The 17,125-nt window shown below is 51.1% G+C and overlaps 1 long non-coding RNA gene across 1 annotated transcript in view; it reads left to right on the top strand.

Moving 5' to 3' along the window:
* Positions 1-2,289: 2,289 nt before the first annotated feature.
* The window catches only part of LOC141276491 (uncharacterized), a 59,776-nt gene continuing 44,940 nt past the window's right edge, over positions 2,290-17,125 (top strand). The window contains exons 1-2 of the long non-coding RNA XR_012326116.1: positions 2,290-2,375; positions 11,537-11,561. This is a non-coding gene — a long non-coding RNA (uncharacterized lncRNA). The remainder of the gene's footprint in view (positions 2,376-11,536; positions 11,562-17,125) is intronic.

Below are 17,125 nucleotides of genomic sequence, written 5' to 3'. Positions count from 1 at the left end.
GACAACAGAACTCCCAGCAGCTGGTGATGGAGATCCACTACATGTCCACACCACATGAGCCTCATATCGGAATTTCATTTAACCCATTGGTTAATCTCTTTGGACAGATGAGGCAACTGAAGCCAGATAAACCAAAGAACTTGTCCAAGGTTACAGCGTGAGGGGGAGGTTCGAAATCAGGCAGGCTAAGCGAGGGGTCCCCTGAAGTTGTTGTTTTTTTTTTAATTTTTATTTATTTATTTATTTTTGGCTGTGTTGGGGCTTTGTTTCTGTGTGAGGGCTTTCTCTAGTTGCAGCGAGCGGGGACCACTCTTCATGGCAGTGCGCGGGCCTCTCACTGTTGTGGCCCCTCTTGTTGCAGAGCACGAGCTCCAGACGCGCAGGCTCAGTAGTTGTGGCTCATGGGCCTAGTTGCTCTGCGGCATGTGGGATCTTCCCAGACCAGGGCTCAAACCCGTGTCCCCTACATTGGCAGGCAGATTCTCAACCACTGCACCACCAGGGAAGCCCTCCCCCAAAGTTTTTGACCTCTGTTCCCATATCAGTGTAAAAGGTCAGCACAAACCCCTGTGTATGTGAACCCCGTAATAAATTATATATGTTGTGTTAGTTTCCTTGGGCTGCTGTAACAAGTGACCACAGACTGGGTGGCTTCAAACTACAGAAATGTCTTCTGCCACAGTTCTGGAGGCCAGAAGTCTGAAAAAAGGTGTCCACAGGGCTGGTTTCTCCTGGAGGCTCTGGGGGAGAATCCCCAGGCCTCTTTCCCTGCTTCTGGAGGCCACCAGAAGGCTTTGGTGTTCCTCGGATTGTAGATATGTCACTCCAAGCTCTGCCTGCATCTTCACATGGGCTTCTTGTCTCTGGAGTTAGGGCTCACCCTAGTCCAGGATTAGCTCATCTTGAGAGCCTTATTTTATGTGTTTTTTAAAACTGTTTAGTTTATATTGGAGTATAGCCAATTAACAATGTTGTGAGGGCTTCCCTGGTGGCGCAGTGGTTGAGAGTCCGCCTGCTGATGCAGGGGACATGGGTTCGTGCCCCGGTCCGGGAAAATCCCACGTGCCGCGGAGCGGCTGGGCCCGTGAGCCATGGCCGCTGAGCCTGCGCGTCCGGAGCCTGTGCTCCGCAACGGGAGAGGCCATAACAGTGAGAGGCCCGCGTACCACAAAAAAGTAAAAAATAAAAACAATGTTGTGATAGTTTCAGGTGCACAGCAAAGGGACTCAGCCATACATACACATGTATCCATTCTCCCCCAAACTCCCCTCCCATCCAGGCTGCCACATAACATTGAGCAGAGTTCCCTGTGCTATACTTGCTGGTTATCCTTTTTAAATATAGCAGTCAATCCCAAACTTGAGAGCCTTATTTTAATTACATCTGCGAAGAACCTATTTCCAAATTAGGTCGTCTTCACAGGTTTTGGGGGTTAGGACAGGGACATATCTTTTTAGAGGCACTGTTCAACCCACTCCATGGGAGATGCAGGTAAATATGCTGAAAGGACTCAGGAAGCTGTCTGAAAATAACAACCAGGATATGAATAGTAGTTATATCAGCCTACAGCCCAGGGCCAGGCACATTGTGGGTGCTCAAAAGAATGTCTACATTTATTTCCATATATAAAATGTTCCGGCTCAGAGAAAACATTTGGGCGCTCCGGTTTTGCCCAGTTTAGAAGTTTTAGCAAATGCCAGTGGGTTTGACTGCAGCTGGGACCCCTTCTCTCGGGACTTTGTTGAAACCACCTTTAGTCTCATTCTCCGCTTGGGAAACAACCACTATTCCAGCTTCAGGTCTGTGCAAGTCCCTCCTGTGACACTTTGCCTGCAAATGGGCCTTTGTTTGCCCAACCTCAGGCCTCCGCGTCTCCCTGCCTAGACACCATGCCCCGGCCCTCACCCTCCCGGCTGTTGAGATGTGTTTTGTGAAAGCGCTGGCTCTGTCCACCCCCAGCTCCAAGAGGACTTGGCCAAGTCTGGCCTGTTCCCTGCCCCGTCCTCTTGCCTAGAAAAGAGCCAGACACTGGCCCCTACCCACCTTCTTACGCATTATGTATGGCCCCCTTTCAGTTCCCAGAATTCCAATCCTGTTCCCACCTCAGGGCCTTTGCCGGGCTGTTCCCTCTGCCTGGAATGCCCTTCTTATCATCAGATCTCAGCAAAATGTCACAGGTCTGCCCTGCCCTCCCAGGCACAGGGAGCCTTTCCCAGCCCGCTTGCATTCTCTGTCCTCCACACAGCTGGACGGTCCTGCCTCCTTATTTGTTTGCCGCCCTGTACCAGATCTCAGTCCCCTTGAGAGCAAGGACGTGGACCAGCTCATGGCTGCAGCCCCAGCGCCTGGCAAATCACAGATGCTCAGAGAAGAAGGTATTCAGTGTATGGTTGGGTTCTTACCAGTGGGCTTCAAAGGATGGAGAATCCCCTATAATTATAGGCAAAAATGTGGTCACCATAAAAGCATTTCCCATTGTGTCCATTAGATCCTCTGTGGGGTGGGCACTCCCCAAAGACTGAGAAGCACCACTTGATTTAAAACACTGATGAACGCATCACCTGCCCTTGCAGTCGCTCGGCCTTCCCATCCTCATTCCATTCATTCTACTCGTGGTTAAACAGAGGCCAGGCTAAATAACTAAATAACATGAAGGAATGTCTCAGTCATTGGATCATTTGAATCTCATGGTGCCAGGCATACAGTTGGCACCTTGTTGATGTTGAACAAGTGGAGGGAGGAAGTCAGATCCACTTCAGCAGTTCTGTCTGCAGGACCCTGGGCTGGTGACACAATCCCCTCTCTGAGCCCCAATTTCCTAGTCTGTGAAATGGTGCTCATAAGACCTGCCCTGGAATCTTGTTTTTTTTAATTTATTTTTTATTGCGGTAACATTGGTTTATAACATATGTTTCATGTGTACAACATTATATTTCTACTTTTGTATACACTGTAGCGTGCTCAACACCAAAAATTTAGTTTCTATCCATCACAGTTGATTCTCTTTACCCATTTCGATCCCCTGCCCACCCCCCTGGTAACCACCACTCTGATCTCTGAATCGAATTGTTTGTTCTTGTTCGATGTGTTCATTAATTTTGTGTGTGCGTTTCTGTTGTTGTTTTTTCCATTCCACATATGAGTGAAATCATGCGGTATATGTCTCTCTCCATCTGACTTATTTCACTTAGCATAATACCCTCAAGGTCCATCCACCTCATCACAGATGGCAAGATTTTATCTTTTTTTTATGGCTTGGAGTTTTGAAGGAGTGACAGCAGGGATTCTCCTAGTCTGTCCAGGGAGCTTTACAAATCCTGTCCTGTCCCCTCCCCTCCAACTAATTGGATCAGTCTGGGGTGGGGCGGCCACATCAGTATGTTTTAAAAGCTCCTGGGTGGGGACTTCCCTGGCGGTCCAGTGGTTAAGCCTTTGCCTTCCAATGCAGGGGGCATGGGTTCGATCCCTGGTCAGGGAGCTAAGATCCCATATGCCTTGAGGCCAAAAAACAAAACAACAACAACAAAAAACATTAAAAAAATAAATAAATAAAAGCTCCTGGGTGGGACTTCCCTGGTGGTGCAGTGGTTAAGAATCCGCCTGCCAATGAAGGGGACAGATGTTCGATCCCTGGTCCAAGAAGATCCCACATGCCACGGAGCAACGAAGCCCGTATGCCACAAATACTGAGCCTGCGCTCTAGAGCCCGTGAGCCACAACTACTGAGTCCACGTGCTGCAACTACTGAAGCCTGCACACCTAGAGCCCGAGCTCTGCAACAAGAGAAGCCACAGCAATAAGAAGCCCACGCACCACAACGAAGTGTAGCCCCTGCTCGCCGCAACTAAAGAAAGCCCGCACACAGCAAGGAAGAACCACCCCCCCCCCACAAAATAATCAATCATCGATCAAAAAAAAAAAAAAAAGCTCCTGGGTGTATGACAGAATATCATTTGGCGATAAAAATGAATGAAGTCTCTTTATCTGTGCCTCTATTTCTGCCCTGCAAACCGGTTCATCAGTACCTTGTTTCTAGGTTCCACATATATGCGTTAATATACGATATTTGTTTTTCTCTTTCTGACTTCCTTCATTCTGTATGACAGACTCTAATTCTGGATGTGGTGGGGGGTAGGGGGTGGAATGAATTGGGAGATTGGGATTGACATCTATACACTAATATGTATAAAATGGATAACTAATAGGAACCTGCTATATAAAAAATAAATAAAATAACATAAAAGATGAGTGAAGTCCGACACGGCATTGTAAAGCAATTATATACCAATAAAGATGTAAAAAAAATAATAATGAAGTGCTGACACATGCTATACCGCGGATCAAACTTGAGAACATGCTATTTGAAGGAAGCCAGACACAAAAGACCACATTTTGTATGATTCCATTTATAAGAAATGTTTAAATATGAATCCATAGAGGCAGAAAGTAGACTAGTGGTTGCCTAGGACTGGGGGGAGGTGATGTGGGGAGGGGCCGTAAATGGGTACAGGGTGTCTTTTGGGATGATGAGAACGTTCTGAAATTGATTGTGGGGATGGTTGCACAGCTCTGTGAATGCACGAAAACCACTTTAAATGGGCGAAGTGTATGGTTTGTGGGTTGTATCTCAATAGAGCTGTTATTTTAAAACTTTCTAGGAGAGAAAATCTTCTCGCCCTGGCCCAGAACCATAGTGCTGGGGCAGGTGAGCACAGAGGACCCGGTACCCACGGGCCCCCAGAGGCAGAGGAGGCAGGGACGAGGTGGGAGCCGGGTAGTTCCAAGCGTGGACTGTGGCCTCTCCTGCAGTTTTATTAAAATGCAGGTTCTGGGGGTCCACCCCAGCCCCTCATCCGATGCTGTAGAGAAATGGGGCTGGGAATGTGGATCTTAAAACACCTCCACATGCGAGGACTAAACCCTCTGGTTTAAGACAGCTGTGTGCGTGAGGGGGCCCAGCTGCCGAGCGCGAGGCAGAGTTTCCTCTGCCCAGAAACTGCACGATGCCGAGGTCTCAGGGGCTTGAGGACCCCTGGGCCCTTGGGACACAGGACACAACCGCGAGCAGCTTGTAACTGAAGAGAAATCAGCTTGGTGGTAACAAAGGATTGGAGGGCAATAAAGTAAAGTTAAAACTGTCTTTTTTTTTTTTTGCGGTACGCGGGCCTCTCACTGTTGTGGCCTCTCCCGTTGCGGAGCACAGGCTCCGGACGTGCAGGCTCAGCGGCCGTGGCTCACGGGCCCAGCCGCTCCGCGGCACGTGGGATCTCCCCAGACCGGGGCACGAACCCGTGTCCCCTGCATCGACAGGAGGACTCTCAACCACTGCGCCACCAGGGAAGCCCAAAACTGTCCCATTTTTAATGACCCTCAATAACTCACTCCTTTCTTTGTAAGAAGCCTCCCTCCACATCTCCATGGCCCCCCGCCCCCCACCCCTACTGAAAAACAGGTAGATCCTGGCCTTCAGGAAAAGAAGGCAGCCTTTGGATTTTCAGTGGTTTTGGTGCTCCTCGAGGGGGTTCTCCTGGCCCCTGCCCCACTCTGTGAGAATGACTGATCTAGGGAGATCAAAACCCTTTCTAGGGTCTGGGAGCTGAGTACAGAGGCTGTGTGTGTGTGTGTGTGTGTGTGTGTGTGTGTGTGTGTGTGTGTTGTGGGGGTGACGATAGTGAGAATAGTAACAGTAGCTGATACGCTAAGTGCTCTCCATTATTCACCCCGTAGAGATGAGGACATAAGGATGGAAGGTCAGAGAGGGAAAGTGTCTGACCCAAGGTCACACAGTTTGACAGTGCCTGGGCTGGGTCTCCAACCCAGTCTGACTCCAGAACTCTGCCTTAGAACCTCTGTCCTGCCAGCCTCCGTGCCTCGTCATTTGTGGGTGTGAAATCGTAAAACAAAATTGGGCCTTTGCACAGTCACGTTCATAGCAGCATTCTTCACAATGGCCAAAAGGTGGAAACAACCCAAGTGTCCATCACGGGGGAATGGATAAACAAAATGTGGTGTATCCATACAACGGAATATTACTCAGCTTTAAAAAGGAAGGAAATTCTGACATCTTACAGCATGGGTGAACCTTACGGTCACTAGGTCACTACGCTCAGTGAAAGAAGCCAGTCACGAAAGGACAGCTATTGTATGATGCCACTTACATGTGTCCCTAGAGTAGTTACAGTCACAGAGACACAGTGGAATGGTGGTTGCCAGGGACTGCAGGGAGTGGAGAGATGGGGCGTGGTTTCTTCCTAGGTGTAGAGTTTCCGTTTCGTGAGGGGGAAAGAGATCTGGAGATTGGCTATCAACAATATGAACCTACTTACCACTACTGGATGCTTAAAAATGGTTACGATGGTAAGTTTTATGTGTATTTTGCTACAATTAAAATAAATTTTATTGTATTGTAAAATAAATTATTGTGGGAAAACGTAAATAGCAGAGTTCCCAGAACTTTGATGGAATGTTACATGTGCGCACGCCTGTGTGCACGCTTGTGTGGTGGCCACCAGACTGAGACAGAGGACAGGCAGCTCCCGGCAGCTCCCACCCGCGCTGCACAGCCGATGTCCCTCCCCCAACAGGTCCCTGGCCATCAGACTGTGTCACCAGAGTCCCTGCCCTGTTCCTCGTAAATGCAGTCCTGCAGGCGTCCTCTTTTGTGTCTGGCTTCTTTGTCTGAACACTAGGTCTGTTTTCCTCACTCTGTTGATGTGTGTGGTTACATTAGTTCATCCTCATCGCTGTATAATATTCGGTTGTACGAACAGACCACAGTTTATTTATCTGCTCTATTATCGATGAGTTCTACGTCCCCAACTGGGCTGTTATGAATAGCGCCGATCCGAGCACTCTTGTCTGTCTTTTGGTGAACATGCAGCTGCATTTCTCTGAGTCTCGCAGAGACTCAGAGGTGGGATTGCGGGGTTGCGTCCAGCCTCGGTCAGTGCTGCCAAGCAGATGTCCGCAGCGTTGTACCACCTTCACCCCAGCAGCAAGCAGCAGCTCCGCCCTCCCTCGCCACGTCCGGTCTCTTTTTCATTTTGCAACTTCTGGTGGGTGTGTCCTGAGTGGCTCCTTATTTGGGGTTGGGGACACTGGTGAAGCCAAGGCCACAGGCCGTGGGGTGGGGGTGGGCACACATGAGACCTTTCGTGAGGAATCCCTGGTCTGAGGGCCTTGATGACCAACTCATACCTATGGAGTCAAGAACTTGGGGGGTGTGGACAGCACAACATGTTTTAACAAGTCCCCCAGGGGCTGCTGGAGCTCACTCACCCATGAGAGCCACCGCCTGCAGCTTAATGGTGAGGACATGGGCTCTGCTCCTCATTAGCTGTGTCACCTTGATGTGGTTCTTAACCTGTCAGGCCTCTGTTTCCTCATCTGTAAGATGGGCATAATAACCATACCTACCTCACGGTATATTTTCAAGGATTAAGTGAACTAATGTCTACACGGTCACTGGAACTTGAAATAAACACTGGCGCCTAGCTAGCACCCAACAAATAGCTGTGAAAGTAAAAGAGGGGCTCTGCCTGGCCCAGGGAGGTTAGCACCAACGCGTCCTCGCACGTCGCTGCCGTATGACCGTCGATGAAGTGAACACACAGAAAATCTTCCACTGCCTTCCAGGCCCTGGTCCAAGGCAAAGCTCAGGTCTGAGAGGCCTCGAAGGATGTGAGTGGGGTGGGTGTGCGGCAAGGCTGTCCCCCAAGATGTTCAGGGAAAGGGAAGCTCCAGACCCTTATCTCTGGAGAAGTAGCTGCACAGCCAGGTCCCTCTCTCCCAAGGAGCTGCTAGCACCTTTCTCTGGTTCCATTTTTAGTTTCTTGGAAAGCACTGACGTTCCCTACCCTGGGCCCCTCCCGTCAGCCCCCACCCAGGATCTGGGCACCAGAGGCTTCAGGCAACTTGAGCCCAGTCCAAGGCTGGCAGATAAGAAATGCCCCTTGTATCTGCCAAGCCTGAAACCACACACACCCAGGGCTGGGCGTTCCACCTCTGGGTGGCATCTTACAGAAAGGTTCATCGGAGCTCGAAAGAATGGGAGTGCAAGGGGCCTGGGCACAGCAATGCTGTGGTCATAAAAGACTGGAGACGACCCATGTGCTGGGCAATCTGGAGGCAGCGAGGTGAATTACAGCACAGCCAAACCATAACCCGGGTTTTATGGGCTGATAGGAAGACAAAGTGCAGGGCAGTAAAAGCAAGGAGCAGGTCTGGATATAGAGCATGCCCCCATTTGTACAATATAAGTGAGAAAACACAGTATGTATTTCCACGTACTGTCCACGCAGAGCATGTTTGAAAAGGGGCACAAGAAATTGATCACAGGGATTGTCTCCAGGGAGGGCCATGGGAGGCTGGGGATGGCGTGGGAGGGAAGCCTACTTTCTCCAGCAAAGCCTTTGGATGCTTTGAATTTTTGTTTACATCATGTGCATGCATTATTCTTGTGGTTGGGTTTTCCAGTTTGTTTTTGTTTTTTCCCAAAGGAAGAAAGAGAAGAAAGAAGCTTTCTTTCTCAAACTAGCTTGCTGGAGGGACGTCCCATGTTGCTTACTGTGTGAGAGACTCAGGTTAAAATCAGTCAGGGCTCTGGATTCAGACAGAATGGGTTCAAAGCTTGGCTGCCCTGCTTTGTAGTGATCTCGGGAAAGTTGTCTAACCTCCCCAAGCCTTGGTTTTCTGCCCTGTAAAATGGCCCGTTATTGAGATGATATATTTGTATCGATATGGTGTTGGTATTAATAATAGTTCCTGTCTTCTAAGCTTGTTGGCTTAAGTGAGGTGGTGCACAGACATGCCTGAGAAAGTGCCCGGTGGGGCACAGGCCCCGTGTTACAAGGGCTCCCACGGCTGTGGGAGGCGGTTGGGAAGAGATATTTATGCCTATTTGCAGATGGGTAAGTAGAGACCCAAAGTAGCAATGTCCAGGGCAAGAGGCCTGGTTGCGGCAACTGGTGCCCTGGACCCGTTAGTCACCTGCTGTGTGACTCCCTTCCCTCCGTTGGAAAGGCTCTCTGAGCAGTCGTGAGAGAGTGAGGCCTGGTGAGAGAGTGAGGTCCAGGCATGGCTGAGCCTGCTTCCAGACCCAGGACCTGACGGATCCCCTGGGGTCTTGTTCAGTGGAAGCAGATTCTGACCCACGCGAGATACTGGTGGGGCCTGCAGTTCTGCATTTCCAAGAGCTCCCTGGAGAGGTGGATGCTGCTGGTCTAAGGAGCACGCTTGGAGTAGCCAGGGCTCGAATCTTGATCTGGGTCTCGGTTTACATATGTGTACGTAGGTGTAAAAATTCACAAAGCTGTACACTTTACTGTATGTAGGTTGTATATACCTCGATGAAAAAAACCACACACACACACACACACACACACACACACACACACACACGATCGATTTGGGGTGCCACATGGACAGGGAATTAAACAGCATTAAATAACATTCAGAAAAAAATTCAGCCCAAAAATGGTCTGAAGAGGAACTCATAAAGGTTAATGAACCCCGGCCTGGCCTTGGCCACCCACAGGGCCCCTCAGCCCTCCGCCTTCCATACCCCACCTCATTACCCTTCCCATCCACCCTTCCCACCAGGTGCTGGGGGGAGGGGAGCGCCTTACACCCAGCAGCCTCGCCTTTCTCAGGAAATGTGTGTGGTCCCCGGGCTGAGAGACAAAGCCACCCTCTTAGTAGCTTAGCCCCAGGAGGAGGAAGGGGGGAATTTCCTTAGGAGGGTTTCCAAGAAGTGGGATTACTGCTGTGAAGGGAGTGCACGGGCTCAAGGCGGCTGATAACTGATAACTGCCTTCCGGAAGGGCCCAGACAAGCCCTGCTTTGCTTAGTGAGGCCCAGGCAGGGGTGATTCTGCAGCAGGGCCCGCTCTCCCGCTGTCCCCCCAACCCCTTGCTGTCGGAGACCCCCAGGGCTTTCTGCCCAGCCCACCTGCCCCCACCCTTGGCCGCTCTCGCTGTGTCCTGCCCAGCTCCTCCAGACCCCACTGCCTCTCTCTATTCCTTCATTTCCCCACTGAGTCTCTGGTCCCCCAGGGCCACAGAGCTGAGGGGTGCCAAGTGTGGGCTCTGGAACCGGTGTGTGAGGTCAGAATCGCTCCACATTGACCTGCTGTATGACCGTGGGCCGCTACCTAACTTCTCTGTGCCCTGATTTTCTTGCCTGTTAAAAGCGACCTCGTGGGGACGTTTGTGAGAATGAAATGTGCAAATATTTTAATATTAAAATTCTAAGACTTCCCTGGTGGCACAGCGGTTAAGAATCCACCTGCCAATGCAGGGGACATGGGTTTGAGCCCTGGTCCAGGAAGATCCCACACGCCACGGAGCAACTAAGCCCGTGAGCCACAACTACTGGGCCCATGTGCCACAACTACTGAAGCCCATGCACCTAGAGCCCGTGCTCTGCAACAAGAGAAGCCACTGCAATAAGAAAGCCGTGCACTGCAACGAAGAGTAGCCCCCGCTCACCGCAACTAGAGAAAGCCCGCGCACAGCAATGAAGACCCAACACAGCCAAAAATAAATTAATTAAAATTTTTAAAAATGTACAAAGTATGGAGTTTTGAAGAAACCAACTAATATCTACTGTTTTCATCCCTTCCTAAAAGGAAAAATGTTCACTGTGCATGTGTGCATACACACACACACACACACACACACACACACACACACACACGTGCACACACGCACGCACACAAGGAAGCTCATAATGTCAAATGCAAGCTAGTCCTAGGCAATAATTACAGTGATCAGCGGTGCCAGGTCTGAACTCACTGAGGTGCAGCCCCAGGAGCCAGACACGTCGTTTCCATCTGGGAGGAGGATGCTGCGGGACATGAAGGGACGTGCCTGAGGCCACAGAGCTCTTAGGTGGCAGATACGTAACTCTAGCCCACGGGGGCCAGCTCTCCACCTGTGCTTTGCAGCCCTAGGCCAGTGGTCCCCAACTTCAGGCATCAGTGAGAACGTGCATTCCTAACAAGTCCCCAGGTGACGTTGGCCCGGGGATCACCCTCTGGGAACCACTAGTCTTTGTGATACTGTCCCTGTGGTTAGCTTTAACTCTAGGAAACACCTGCTAACTTGTTCTGCTTTTCTCGTTTTGCTTTGAAGATGTTGTCAGGGGTCAGACCTAGTCTGGGAGCCAGCACATGGTACCCTCAGTGGGGCCAGGATGCCAGATTTGGGCTGCCCCCCTACCACCAGGGCTCAGTGGTCCCATCTGACAAATGGGACTATTGTGCCCCTCTCTGTCTCTCTCCAGGGGGCAGGGGAGTAAGGAGGGGAACCAGGAGATGATTGGTAAGGAATCCTTTTTACCAGGCGCCCTCAGATGATAATTGGCATTTACTGAGCATCCACAGTGTGCCAGACACCGTTTTACGTATTTAGTTATCAAACATTTATTGAGAGCTCTCTAGGTTCCAGGCAGGCACTGCTCTGAGGTTCTATGTTTATCAACTCACTTCATTTCCATTATGAGAAGGATAATGGACTCGCTTATCCTCATTTTACAGGTGAAGAAACGGAGGGACAGAGAGGGTAAGTTACTTGCCTGAGGTCTCACAGCAAATAAGAGGTAAGGTCAGGATTCCAAGCCAGGCTCGAAGGCTCCAGAATCTGTCCCTTGTCCCACCTGTGGTCTTGGTAATGACAGCCCAGATCAGGGCTGGGGTGTGGGGAGAGCTCTGCCTGGTACTAACCCTGGCTTACTGGGTGTAGTGGGTTAAACAGTGTCCCCCAAAGAGATAGGTCTCTGTCCTACACCCCCGAACCTGTGAATGTGACCTTATTTGGGGAGGGAGGAAGGTCTTTGCAAATGTAATTAAGGATCTGGAGATGAGACCCTCCTGGATGTAGGGTGGGCCCTAAATCCATCACCAGGTGTCCTTATAAGAGAAGGGCAGAGGGAGGTTTGAGACACATAGACATGGGGGTGGGGAGCGGGGAATGGGGTGGGCGGGGGCCATAATAAGATGGTGGCAGAGACTAGAATCATGCAGCCACCTTGATTTGAGACTTCTGGCCTCCAGAACTGTGAGCGAATAAATTTCTATTGTTTTAAGCCGTCAAGTTCATTTGTTACCACAGCCCTAGGAAACTGGTATGCTGGGTAACACTGGGCAAGTCCCCTTCCCTCTCTGGGCCTCTCTATCCTCGCCTCAGCTCCCACCGTGCAGCTGCCAGGTCCCCTGCTCACTGGCCCTTGATGCCAGCTGCCCGGGGACCCCTTCAGGACCTGTGGGGAGCGTGGCGGGCCGGGGAGCCTCCCCTGGGACAGCACTGGATGGGCCGCGGTAGGTTTGTGCCTAGACCTGTCTCCCATGCAGACAGGTGAGGCTGGGGTCAGTAGATTGGGATCCGCTGCTGACCTTGGTGACTTGGACAAGACACCACGACCCGCAGGGTCTCAGTTTCCTCTTCTGGGAGATGAGAGCCCTCTGGCCTCCTGCAGTCACTGGAGCATTCACAGGGCTCCTCCTGTAAACATGGCCAGCCTTCGTCTGCCACAAATGTCGTTCTTATTCCTTTAATGAGCTTTTACTGAGTACCTACTGCCTGCTTGGCTGGCCATGCAACCCCTCTCAAGGACAAAGTTTCTTGTTATGATTATAATTATCTCAACTCTAGTAACAAGGGAGACTGAGGTCCAGAGAGGGTAAATCCTTTGTGGCAGGCACCAAGCCAGCTGAGAGGGCGAGCCAGGACCCCAGCCCATGTGTCCCCCACTTCTGAGCAGCAGTGATTGCTGGAGGGGGCTTCCTGGTGGGTGGGGCTGGTGGGAGCCGACCACTTGGATGGGTGGTGGTTTGTAGGGACAGGAGTGTGTGTGCCTTGCACGTGCCTGCCTTATGATCGTCTCTGCATGTACCTGTATGAGGGGTGTGTGTGTGTGTGCACATATGCATGTGCACACACATGTATGTGCCTGTGTGTGTGTGTGTGAGAGAGTTTTGCTTTCGCATTCAGTGCTGCTCAGAGGCCCCGATTCCTGTAAACCTCTTGGTCTGGTTTCCAGCAGACTGTGCGGCAGTGGCGATGGGCACCAAGACCTCGGCTGGGTCTGATTCGTGGCTTCCTATTCTCACTCCTCTGGCTGCAGTGGGTGGAGGGGATGTTAATGAGGGCAGGACACCTGTCCCCACTGCCAGCTGCAAGCTCGCAGGCTGTGGCATCTGTGGCATGAAGCCAACTGTAAGAGCCCAAGGAAAGTCACACACTACCTAGGCTGGCCAGGGCACAGCTGCCTCAGGAAATGTGGGTGCATCTTGGGACCCCTTCTCAGGGGTCACCCGGGTCCAACTGGCCAGAGTGAATGACTGGTGTAGAAATCCACTATCGGCATATCCAGCCATATGGCCCTGGGCTTCAGTTTCCCCTCCTGTAAAAGAGGGGTAGTAAGTCCTCAGTGCAGGGGACCATGCAGTCATTCATGCATCCATCGGTGAGGCTTTGGAGACTCAGCCATGAATGGGACAGTCCTCGTGGGCGCCAGCCTCTTCATACACCCATATGTGCTTCCCTGAGTGAGCACAGAGGCCTGAGCACGGACGTATCAAAGAGCAGTTGCTTCCCCACACCACTTCTGTTCCACCTAGAAATAACACTGACTAACCGTCTTTATGTTGGAGTGGCCAGATGAGTGAGTGGTCCTTTGTTAATCCTGCACCTACCCACATGTGGTGGGTACTTTTATTTTCAACCCATTTTGCAGATCAAGAAACTGAATCCCATTAGGGAACTTGCTCAGGATCCGCTGCTGGGAGGTGGTGAAGCGGGAATTCTAATCAAGTAGGGACTGGCTTTAGAGCTGCTGCCCCAGATAGCCCTTCAGAGGCCTCCGTAGAAGGGGGTGGGGCTTCCACTCTGTCCCAGGAGGAGGGAGAGCCCTCAGGCAAGAGGAACAGGCTGGAGGAAGGGAGAAAGCAAAGGTGAGGAGGTGGGACCGAGCGTGAGCGTGGCGTGTCAGGGGAGAGAGTGGGAAGAACCCCTTGTGGAGCAGCGTGAGGTGGGGATGAGGATGGAGAAGCCAGAAGGTCGGAGCACAGCGGTGCTTGAACGCAGCCGTGAGCACTCTAGGCTTTTCGGGCGGGGGGCGGGAGCAGGCGATGGGAGTCACAGGGGGAAGGGCAGAGTCAGTTCCTGGCTGGGTGACTTGCTCATATCGTCCTTGTCTCAGTCACCCAGTTGCTCAAGCTCCAAACCAGGCCATCATCCTTGACTCCTCTGTCACCCCTTATCGGACCACAGGGGTTGGGCTGAAACCAGCCACTTCCCCTCATCTCGTACCTCCTGCCCAAGCCTTGGCATCTCCGGTTACTGCAGGCCTCCTGGCTGATCTCCCTGCGCCTCTGCCCGGACAGCATCTGCTAACAATGGAAATCAGAGCACACCTCTCTTTCCCTGTCTCTCTCAACCCTCCAGAGAATCCCTGTTGCATTTAGAACAAAACGTGAGTCTCTGCCTGATCAGGCCCCCGCCGACCTCTTGACCTCACCACACACTACCCGCCACTCAGGTCACCCACCCATGCTGGCCTCTCTGCTCCTCTCACAAGGGTCATTCCCACCTCAGGGCCTTTGCCTGTGTTGGTCCCTCTGCCAGGAGTGCCCTTCCTCGAATCACTGGTTCCTTCTCATCCTTCAGGTCTCAGACTAAACATCGCCAGCTGACAGAGCCTTTCCAGATAAAGACCCGCTCCCTGGCCCCCTGCATACACATCACCCGTACACATACACGGCCTCTATCTCCTCACCCTTCACGAAGCTATAAATTTCCTAAACTCAGAGTCCTCATCTCTTTTGTTTACTGCTGCATCCCACTGCCTGGCATATAGCAGGCACTTGGTGAATACTTGTTTTTTCTTTGTTTGTTTGTTTTTGTTTGGCTGCGGCCAGCGGCATGTGGGATCTTAGTTCCCTGACCAGGGATCGAACCCATGCCCCCGGCAGTGGAAGCTCAGAGTCTTAACCACCGGACCGCCAGGAAAGTCCCAGGTGAATACCTGAAGTGGAGAAATGAGTAGAGAGATCAGACTCAGTCTTTCTGTCTGTAAAGTGGGGCCTCATCAGAGCTCCCTGACAGGGAGGTGTGGCTCAGAGGTAATGCTTGCGCATAGCCGGAGTTCTTCTCCCCTCGTCCAAGTGCTCCCTGGAAGGAAGGACTGTCCTGCGAGCTCCTGGACTGGCACTGCCCAGTCCAGCCGGCTCTCTGCAGCTGGCTCTCTGCCCACAGGTCTCTGAGGATGGCTGAGGGCCTGGCCCCCAGAGCCCCAGCCCCAGGCTCATGCAAACTCTGTCTCCCGGCCCAGCAGCTGTGGCACCCTAATACAGCCTTTTTAAAAGAACTTTTGGGGTTGACTCATACTTCCTTTGTTCCCAGCTGGGTTCACTCAAGAGTGTTGCTGTTTTACAAGGCTGAGGTTTGACTCTGCTGTCTGCCTCAGTGACCCTGTAATGAGGATCATGCCCCTCCTCGAAAACCTCAATCTCAAGACAGTTGGGAAACAACTCTTTCTGGCGCTTGGGGCATTCCGGTTTGGAGAAACTGCTTTGAGGCTTCTGCTGGCAGTCATCATGTCTACCCCTTTGCCTCCCAGCCTAAGACTGCCTGAAACCCAGCAGAAAAAGGCACCTGCTGCCCTTGGAGGGCCATTTCAACATCACATGTCCCGTACTTTCCCTTCCTACCCCACAAAATAAGGCATTCCTATTCCCTGTCTTGCTCAGAAGGGTTTTTTTCTGTGCAGATGTGCACAGTGGTGCCCAGCCTTGATTTTCTAGAATAGTTCTGCTTTCACAGAATTGTGATCCTTTTGGGAAAGCGGTTCATTACAGTACAATATATTGGCCCAGGTGTCTTTTACAGCCCTGGAAGACTTTTCATGTAAATCAGGTCACACCATTCAGGGAGGAAGGAAACCTGGACTAGGCTTTGTGTCCCTGGTTTTGGTTTGAAAAATATGTTCTGTGAAGCCACACGTATACTGATCAGAGGTTGTCCTTGGCAAAGGAGAAAAGGTCGGCTAGAGCTTCCTGGTAATAACCACTCACTTTTGGGGGTAATATTTAACCCATTCTATCACATCTGCCCATGGAAAGGACTCAAGCTTTGGAGGCAGACTGACTTAGGGTCAGCCTCCTACTGGCTGTGTGGCCTTGGGCAAGTTACTTCACCTCTCTGAGGCCTGGCTTCCTTGGGGTAGATTTAGGGCACAGTTATCCCTGGATACTTCTTTTTTTTCTTGTTTGAAACTTCTTAAAAAAATAAAGATGAAATTCACGTAGCATAAAATTAACCATTTTAAAGTGAACAATTCAATGGTATTTAGCACATCCACAATGGTGTACAACCACCACCTTTATCTAGTTCCAAAACATTTTCAGCAGCCCAAAATGAGACACTGTACCCATGAGCAATCACTCTCCCCACTCCTTCAGTACTTTTAAGCATTAATTTGCATAATGCCGGACCTCCCTGGGTCTCCTAGGCTGAGTCCCTTGAAGAAGAGATGGTGTTTTCCAGCTGGGCCACAGCCAGTGACAACAGGCAACCTGCTGTCCATTTCATGGAGTTGCCTATCCTGGGGCTAGGATTCTGCTTTGGGTGTGTATGTGTGTGTGTACAGTTCTTTGAACTTTAACACAGGTAGACACTGTGTGATGTAACTACCACCACAGCCAGCTCACAAAATAATTCTAGCACCCCAAAAGTTCCCTCCTCATGCCCCTTTCTAGTCAGCCCCCTCCACCTCCCCCAGCCCCTGGCAACCACTCATCTGTTTTCTGTCCCTATAGTTTTAGCCATTCAAGAATGTCGTATAAATGGAATCCTACAGTATGTGAACTTTTAAGTCTGGCTTCCTTTGCCCACTGTAATGGATTTGAGATTCGTCCAAGTTGCTGTGTGTCTTAGTTGTCCATTCCTGGTTAAGGCTGAGTAGTATTTTGTGGTGTGGATGTACCGCAGTTTGCTTCTCCATTCACCTGTTGAATGACATCTGGGTTGTCTGCAGTTTGGGGCAATCATGAATAGACTGCCATAAACATCCGTGTTTTTGTGCGAACCTAAGTTTTCATTTCTCTAGGCTAGATTCCCAGGAGTGG

This window comes from Tursiops truncatus, chromosome 15 (genome assembly GCF_011762595.2).
Source record: "Tursiops truncatus isolate mTurTru1 chromosome 15, mTurTru1.mat.Y, whole genome shotgun sequence".
Lineage (NCBI taxonomy): Eukaryota > Metazoa > Chordata > Mammalia > Artiodactyla > Delphinidae > Tursiops > Tursiops truncatus.
The sequence above is the reverse complement of the archived record's forward strand: the minus strand, read 5'-3'. Positions and strand labels throughout refer to the sequence as shown.